This window comes from Physella acuta, unplaced genomic scaffold (genome assembly GCF_028476545.2).
Source record: "Physella acuta isolate Inbredline_101_S28 unplaced genomic scaffold, ASM2847654v3 ptg000418l, whole genome shotgun sequence".
Lineage (NCBI taxonomy): Eukaryota > Metazoa > Mollusca > Gastropoda > Physidae > Physella > Physella acuta.
The window spans coordinates 87822-97637 of record NW_026731937.1 but is presented as its reverse complement, the minus strand read 5'-3'; positions in this window follow the sequence as shown (position 1 = coordinate 97637).

Below are 9816 nucleotides of genomic sequence, written 5' to 3'. Positions count from 1 at the left end.
TTACCTTCAAGGTTTTATTATCAGTATTTGTGATTCTTAAATCATGTTTGAAATTCATTTTATCAACACTATACAAGAAGATGCCATTGAAATGTTTGTTTTCTTATATATTTGATATTTAAAAAAGAATACATCAAAATGTTATTCTATGATGAAGAAACCTTACACTCATTCACTTTAAACAGTACAACTAACAAACATATATTAAAATATAGTAACTATTACATAAAGTAATTATAAACATTTTAATGTAGGCCTATATTTTATGTGAGGATCATACTAATTAGTGATATTGTGAAAATGTGTTTCATGTTTATTGTTGTGCTTGAAACCAACAAAAATACTGCCCCTTTCATCACACAGGTCATGTCTTTATTTGTTTTGTTGTATTCATAAAAAGAAAAATTTTAATTTTTTTTTTATGAAGTGAACATTTCAAAAACTGTACTAACCAAAGTGCCAGGACAAAAGACACAACACAAAAAAAAGGGATCTTAAATTTTTTAGTGAAATGGCATCCATCTGGAGTCTACATCTGGAGAACAGTTGCACACTAATAATTATCAATAATTACTCAATAATCCATTGCGAATAAAAATGGATTAACCTTTGTTATTTGCTCTATAAAATGGTAACTAACATCTGACTTTTAGATCTAAGTTTTACTACACTATACCTATACTGAAAATAATATATTAAATGTATACTTTTTAAAAAAATTATGGATGTGGGATTAGGGAATAATTTTACTAAATTCTGTATCTATTTTTTAAAAAAAGAACCTAAAGAAAATAATAGCCCTGCTGAAATTTCTAAGTTTTTGTAATGTTTACTACGGTACTATAGAAAAAACAACACATTTACACCAAAAGAATTGGTCAGTGCAGTGCCATCTCTTTCCTAATCTTCTTGGGCATCTAAAGAAAGAACACTACTCAGAGGCTTAGCGACCCTGCCCGGGTACAAACTTTTCGATTTGCACCCCCCCCCCCCTCAAGATTTCGATTTGCACCCCCCCCCCCTCTCAAACTTTCGATTTGCACCCCCCTCAACCTTTCAATTTATTTTTCCAAACCATTTTGGCGCCCCCTAAGGTCGGCGCCCGGGGACATATGTTCCCCCCCCTCTCTACACTGCTGATACTACTTATTAAATGTTGCTAATTTCAGTTTTGAATTTCTTTTCAATTGATAGGATGTATGATGTGCACGTGATTTTAAAAATGTAGGTAGGAACGTAGTTGTAAAAGTGATTTATATTTATATATAGAACATGGATACTCCAAAAATATTGTTCATAAAGGAGCAAAGCCTGACTTCTTCATATAATTTACACATGCCTATGCAAAATTAAAATCAAATTCTGAGAATCATACATTTGTGCTATAGTTTGTCGAAAAATAAATTGCGAATGGAAATAAATATTACAAAGAGCTAGCCATATTTGTGAAATTTTACTTGTAGTAAGTTGTAGAGACAAACACTTTTTTAAAAAACAAACTCTGGTTACAATATTTAATTTGTTATGTTGTTTTAGTTCATTAGTTTCATCTCTATCTAATCTCGTGGATGGAAACTTTGAACCATACACTGTATGTCACACTGAAATTTTCTTACATTTGCTCATGCTGGAGTTTAGAGACCATTAGAAGACACAGAACTAGTTAGTCTTAATGTAGGGCAACCTTAGGCATTTCTGACTTAGCACATTGGAAAAAATGTCAGTTTTTCATCATTTTAAGATACGCAAAATAGAAATATGCTGCGAGATGTTTCTTTTTATAAGGATCAGCACTGCATTATGTGTTATACCTAGGCTTTTCGGGATATGGGGAGTTGCAGATGCACAAAAAGACGCTATCATATATAGGCGGATAAATAGGGCTGGTAGTAAGTAGGTCATCAACCAGTTATATGGCTCATGCAGGTTTTATTGAGCCGTAGAACTGGTTGGTGACCTACTTTCCAGCCCTATTGATAAACATTTCATAAATGCCCGTCGACCCTGATGGGGCTTCCAAACAAAGATATCCAGAGCCCAGTACCATCTTCTCAACCTGGCTCCAATCAAATCCCATCTTTCTCCTTTCAGCCTCAAGGTCCCGTCTCCGGGTGTTTTTTGGTCGACCTCTTTTTGCCCTTTTTTTTTTTAAAAGTGCTCCACCTCAATGCCTGACTGGTGATATTCCTCGGCGGTCTGCGCAGTGTGTGCCCTATCCAACCACATCTTTTCCTAATTTTTTCTACATGTGAGCGGCTGGAGTGTATTTTTATTATTTGTAACTTAGAAGGCGAATGTATCGTTTCGTTTCATGTCGTAAATGGTTCGTCGTTTTTAGTTGTGTAGTCCCGTATTATGGCGCCGCTGTCTCACTGTCTATGTCCCTGGTTATAGCTAGTTTATATATATTTCCTTTATATTGTTGTCATTGTTTATATTAAGTGTCTTTTTATAATATTCTGTTGCATGTTTCGTCGTGTTTGGTTTGTTATCCGTGAATTAGGGACTATTTGTTTACGAGTAGGGTGTGAGGTGTGGGGAAGTCGGTTTCCGGCTTGTTCAACTCTGTCTTTTGTGTGGAAAGCCGCGGTGAAGAGGGCAGGCAGTCTCTCTGGTCATCCAGTGAAAAGAATAGCAAATTCGCACCATCCAGTCGTATTTATTTTGTGTTTGTGTTCGTCTTAGTCCTGGACGTAGTCCGAAATTGGGTGTTTTGTTTGATGTAAAAAGTTTGTTTCGTTTGGTTCTGTTTTGTGTCAGTTTTATCTATTCTTTTTTTATAACTTTTGGTTCCATGCAATAAATTTTATTAAATTGTTAAAAGTTTAAGTTTTTTTGTTTTAATTTTAGTAGCTTATCATTTAGACTAAGGTTAGGGTTTAACCACTGTGGGTTCTACCACGGTTGCACTGACCGGACAGATTAGTTAAGCCTAGAAGGGTAGATTGTAGGTATCCCCCCCTAGCAGGGCTTACAAATTGGTAGCACGAGTGGGGTTCAGTGCTTTAGTCTAGTTAAATTTTTGTTTTTCTAGGGCTAGTGTAGCTTAGATAAATTTTTGTTTCTTGATAGGCCCTTTATGGAACCATATGTGTTTAGTTTTTGTTTAGTGTAGGAATTGTTTGTAGTCTTAACACCCAATTCGGACGAGATGGCGGAGGTGGCACAAACCATCAGCATCGTTCCACCCAGGGAGATCCTCATCCGGAAGTTTCATGGGGACAGCCACGGCTATGAGGTGGAACGATTCATTGACGAGGTCCAGTCTCTCTGGAGGGCCAGAAGAGACGTCTCAGTGGAAGAGAGGAAGGACCTTCTCTGGCAGTACCTGGGGGAAGCTGTGAGAGAAGAACTGAGCTGCAGGGGAGATGACCTGCAACGTGACCCAGAGGCCTCCATCAGGCTCCTCCGAGAAGTCTATGGGGAGAAGAGGAGCGTCTCCCAGCTAATGGCGCAACTCCAAATGGTTGTGCAGGGCCAACACGAGTCGGTGAGGGCCTACTCGCACCGCCTGCACAGGGCCTTCAAGGCCCTTGTTGCCAGACAGGGCACCCTGCAAGTCCCTCAGACGAATGCTGAGTTCCTAAGGGACCAGTTTATGGAAAAGCTGAGCCAGTCCTCAGTCAGACGTCAGTTGCAAGAACTAGTTTTCAGGGACCCTAAGATCCCCTTCCTGGCCATACGGGATGCGGCCATTCGATGGTCTGGAGACGAGGACCCAGGGACAGAACCTGCCTATGTGGCAGCTCTACATGCCCGCCCCAAGGAAGAACCCACCCTGCCCAGGTCTAAGCTGGAAGACAGGGTGGACAAGCTCGCAGAGCAGCTATCGGCTCTGTTGACTCAGTTGGCACAGAACCCTCAAGTGTCATCTAGCCGAAGGGTACCCCGCCGACGTCCAGAGGCGGAAACAAGAATGTGTTACAATTGTAACCAGCAAGGTCACCTCGCCCGCAATTGTCGAAACTCAAAGAAGCAGGAGGCCGCAGTGATTCAGAGTCTTACTACTGCTGGTGGGCAGAGCCCAAGCTCCACCATTCACAAGCTGGCTGGACAGTGCCCCACCCTGACTGTGTATTTACAAGGTGTACCGGTGACGGCCGTTATAGACAGTGGTTCACAAGTCAGCACGGTCACTGAAACATTTTGTAACAGGAGCCTCAAGAACATTATCCTAAGAACAGACACACCCCTGTCCTTGAGGGCAGCAAACGGGTTGGCCATCCCATACAATGGCTATTTTATTACTGACCTGGAGATCAACAAGGAAGAAATACGCGACAAGGGGTTCCTTGTGATAAAGGATCCAGTGGGTGGCTCATCAGCTCCACCCTGTTTGTTGGGCATGAACGTTCTCCAGGACCTGACCACATTGGCCCACCTGATCAAGCCCCCAGGGGTGACACCGAAGGTATGGCGAGGGGACAAGGTCCTCCACCCCCGCGAAAGGACTCTGGTGTCTGCCAAGAGTGTACCAACCATTCAGGCGACGAAAGGAGACCCCGGAATAAAGGACGACAAGGTGGTACAGCCATTAGACCAACATTTTCACCCAGATCCGTCAGTGGTATCAGGCCCAACATCCTGCCTACGCGCCAGCATAACCAGTATAAAGGTGGACCAATCTGAGGAACTAGAGGCAATGGTTCCACCTAACCCATCCTTAATTAAGGCACCGGGTGGTGGTGCTGGGGGATGCCCCCAGACAGAGTCGAGCAAGAAGGACAAGCAGGTCAAAAAGGCACATGTAGCTGAACTGGCCATAGGCGATCTGGTCCTTCTGAGACAACCCCCACTAGGCAGACGCAAAATGGCAGACCTGGACGACCCGACAGTTTACGTCGTGGTCGAAGTACCTCCGATCACCGGCGGGTGTTACGCCATTAAAAAGAAAGATGGCCCTTCTGGCACCCGCCGGGTGGCCAGCACCCAGATCAGGAGATATGTGCCTCCCCGGGCTCAACCACCCTCCCCAAGGCCGGTCAAAGTGATACCGCCGGCTACTCCAGGCTACAGCCACGTAATTTATAAGGTCCAATTGCCGGGGACCAGAGCAGCCGGTAACCCCGCAGTACCTGACATACCTCTGCGTAGGTCGGTCAGGGAGCGCAGAGTCCCTAGTAAGCTAGACTTGTGATTGTGCCCTGTGGGCTGATTTTTTTGACAATGTTTTTTTGTAAAATTTATGATCGTGCCCTGTGGGCTGATTTTTTTGCAAGTTCTTTTGCAAAGTTTTGTTTTTTGTAACATGTATGATTATGCCCTGTGGGCTGATTTTCTGGCAAAGATTGTTTTTTTGTAAAATTTATGATTGTGCCCGGTGGGCTGATTTTTTTGCAAGTTCTTCCTGCAAAGTTTTTTTGTAACATTTATGATTATGCCCTGTGGGCTGTTTTTTTCAAGTTTGTTAGCTTGCGGTGACCGCAAGCTTTAAGGGGCGTGTATGTGAGCGGCTGGAGTGTATTTTTATTATTTGTAACTTAGAAGGCGAATGTATCGTTTCGTTTCATGTCGTAAATGGTTCGTCGTTTTTAGTTGTGTAGTCCCGTATTATGGCGCCGCTGTCTCACTGTCTATGTCCCTGGTTATAGCTAGTTTATATATATTTCCTTTATATTGTTGTCATTGTTTATATTAAGTGTCTTTTTATAATATTCTGTTGCATGTTTCGTCGTGTTTGGTTTGTTATCCGTGAATTAGGGACTATTTGTTTACGAGTAGGGTGTGAGGTGTGGGGAAGTCGGTTTCCGGCTTGTTCAACTCTGTCTTTTGTGTGGAAAGCCGCGGTGAAGAGGGCAGGCAGTCTCTCTGGTCATCCAGTGAAAAGAATAGCAAATTCGCACCATCCAGTCGTATTTATTTTGTGTTTGTGTTCGTCTTAGTCCTGGACGTAGTCCGAAATTGGGTGTTTTGTTTGATGTAAAAAGTTTGTTTCGTTTGGTTCTGTTTTGTGTCAGTTTTATCTATTCTTTTTTTATAACTTTTGGTTCCATGCAATAAATTTTATTAAATTGTTAAAAGTTTAAGTTTTTTTGTTTTAATTTTAGTAGCTTATCATTTAGACTAAGGTTAGGGTTTAACCACTGTGGGTTCTACCACGGTTGCACTGACCGGACAGATTAGTTAAGCCTAGAAGGGTAGATTGTAGGTATCCCCCCCTAGCAGGGCTTACATACAGTGGCAGTATGCTCTGTCTACCATAGCTGAACGTTGGTGATGGTATCATGCAGTGGCGTAGCCAGGAATTGCTCATGGGAGAGGTTCAAACATTTTTCTATATGTATACAATCCTATAGGATACAATCCTATATATATATATATAGGGTCCATGGGAGGGGTTATAACCCCCCTTGCCTACGCCACTGGTATCATGTCGGCGGATCATTAGTAACGTCTGAGGCAGGCCTTCATAAATGTGTTGACTTTATCAATAATCGTCCATCAAGTATGGGTCGGCGTGGTCGAGTCGGTAAAGCTCATGGTTGCTAAACCGAAAAGTCTCGAGTTCAGATGAGGCTCGTTAGCTGGGGACAGCCACTCTTCTAGGAGAGACAACTCCAAAATTAAACAACTGCTGCCTTGGTTGGACAAAGGCTATGGAAGCAAATCCAAAAAGAAAACAGGCTGAAATCGGAGTCAATGGCCTCAATGGCGCATAACCAGTTGACACGTAACGCTTAATTGTGTTGGAAGCGTGGTCGAGTCGGCAAAAAGCTCATGGTTGATAAATTCGAACAAAGTCTCGAGTTCAAACCCACTGGCAGATAAATCTCGATCCCCTTCAACACTAATAATTAAGAACGAAGAAGAAGAAGAAGTCTCCTCTCCAAACAACAACACTGATGTTACGTTGGAGTTGAACAGGCACACCTTGGTGGTCAAGGACTGCTCACTGGAAGTCCAGATGTTCTTGAGCTGTGTTAAGGCTGCTCTTGCCTTACCTATCCTTGCTTTAACATCCACATCTGTTCTTCCATGATGGTCCACAACACTGCCTAAGTAGGTAAAGGACTGCTCTAAGGGAGCTACTGTGACGCACCAAGTGCTGGCAGTTTTAATCTTTAGTACTTTTGTCTTTTCTTTGTGGATTTAAGTCAAACCAGAGGCGTAGCGACCCGTCCCGGCGCCCAGAGACAAGCTTTCAATTTGGCGCCCCCCCCCCCCTGTCACCCCCCCCCCCCCTTGTCGAAATCGTCAATTTGTACTTAAAATACTTTTTACCTCTAATCAACCCAGTGTTTCTTCCAGACTTGCCTGGAAGAAACTCTGAATCAACCATTAATTGAAATCGCAAAAAAGCATATATTTATTCTACATATTTTGATGGGTTTTTTTTTGTCTTGGTGTCAGCCCCATAAATGGTGTCACTCGGTCCGCAGCAGGAATCCTAGAGGGTATCTGAAGGTATCTGGTTCGCGCCTGAAAACTGTTACTTGGCATCCACTCTCCGATTAAGATCCGTGCAGTATTTATTCTGTCGGAATCATGCTTGCTCTTCTCTAAGCTGCATTGGGTTTGTATGAGGTAAAAGTAAAGTTCCCTTTCCAAACCTGACGGTCTATAAAGCCAGTGAAGTAGAGTTCACTTGTTTCTGTGACCTCGGCATATGAAGAGATAGTGTGGTCAACACTATGCCCAGCCGCCTTTACTTTCCCCAACGTGATTAGGTACCCATCGGAGTTGGGTGGACTCAGGGACGGTCTACTGACTTGAACCCGGATTCAAACTCGAGACTTGCGGGTTAGCAGTCCAGCTCTCTGCCGCTAGACCACTCCTTCCCATCTTGTAAGAGGTACACGCTGCTTAAATGCTAGTCACTAGACTGTCCCTCAACTTCAAAATGCACGGCACTAAAACAAATTAAAATGGAAATGAATAACGAAGCTGATACGGCAACCGTTGCACTTAAAATCAGCTTAAGAGGACATCTAAGGCAGTGGAAACCGTGGTGACCAGCGAAAAGCATAACAGAAAAAGCGCAACGGAAAATTACGTCAAAAAGTGTGCGTGGATTTTTTTTTCATCGATTAATCCAAGACGGTAGCAATTAATATTGGCCACATGCAAAATGTAGCATAATAAAGATATCTACACGAAGTAAGACTAAATAAACTGTATTAGCAGGCCTTTTATATATGCGCCTTTTTTATGTTTGTGCTATTTTCGGTTTCGCTTTTTCTTTTAATCAGTCTATAGATGTGGTTGGCGCTCGCCGGAAAAAAAATGCTAGCGCCCCTCCGAGAAAAACTCGCGCGCAAGCGGGGGGGGGGGGGGGGGGTCACTCGAATTCTTTCTTTTTTTTTGGGGGGGGGGGACTCGTACAGTCCCGGCTCGAGGTTCTTCTAGCCCAGGGGTTCCCAACCTTTTTTTTTTTACTCTGGAGCACATTCTAAAATATCGGTAGGGTGGCGGGCACCACCTATTTAAAACTCCTTCCAGAGGCGTAGCGACCGGGGACAAAACTTTCGATTTGCACCCCCCTCAAACTTTCGATTTGCCCCCCCCCCCCCCTCAAACTTTCAATTTCCATCCCCTTCAACCTTTCAATGATGTTTATGAAAAAAATTCTGTCTCTGTCGAATAGTGAGAGGCGGGCACATACGAATCGTTTGGCGGGCGCCATGGCGCCCGCGGGCACAGGGTTGGGAACCCCTGTTCTAGCCTGTCTGTTTTTCTCTTGCCAAGGTCGAGACTCCAGACCAGGCCCTTGCTGCCGCTGGTCGTCGGCTTCATAAAAAAACATCGCCATTTTCTTTTGTACACTTATTCGTCATCAAATATATCTTTGGTTTATTCATTGGCCTATACTTTTCCGTTGGTAATGGTGTTGGGCCAGCGGAAATAAAATATAAAAATATTCTAATAATGCATATGTTGGTATAATGGTTCTCCGTGTCTATGCTTCATGCAGTAAAGCTGGTTTTAAAGTGAAACAGTCCTGCTTCTTCGTGATAAAAATTAGGTTATATTGTAAAGACACTTAATTTGATGCCTACTTCTAAATAGAATCACGATATTTTAGTCGCTTTTCGGACCCCCCCCCCCCATTCAAATCTTAACAAAAAGTCATTCCATTCGAAAAACGTAACACACATTAGATTGTCGCATTGTGTTAAACGGGTTTCATCGCTTCCCCCCCCCCCCCCTTACATTGAGCCTAACGAAGTTCATGATTTCCATCGTTGTTTTTCTTTTGTAATGTGCGCTACGTGTCATCTTAAATGTCTTAATCTAACTTCGTTCGATCCAGGGGCGGAACTACAGTGCCGCCAGACCCCGCAATGCGGGGGGGGGGGGGGGCCAGACCAATTGGGGGCCCAAAAATCCTGCCTAAATTATTTAAAATTTTTTTTTTTTTTAAATTAGGTGGAGGTCGAGTTATCTTTCTTCTACAGTTACAAACAAACACGATAGTCGGCAAACGTCTTTGAGAAAAATGCACAGACTATAGCTCGAGAGACCGCCAGACATATAGACAACTTCAAAGACGAAGCATCTGAAATTTGACTGTGCCGGTACGCTTTGAAATCGGGCTGGGGAAATGTTGCGGCGAAGCGACTATCCTGGTCTTCTAGACCAGGGGTCGGCAACCTTTTGAAGCGAAAGAGCCAAAAGTTACAATTTTCAAAATTTCCCTGGTTTTAAAGAGCCAATAACATTATTTTTATTTAAAATATTTTTCCTTCGATCTAGGGTCTTTGTAGCTTTTTATAGGCCTAACATTGTCACCCCTTTCATTCTTATCCCCTATATAGGACAAGTAATTTAGACTGCTTGTCTATTATTGAATTACTATAGATCTAGCTAGATTGATAT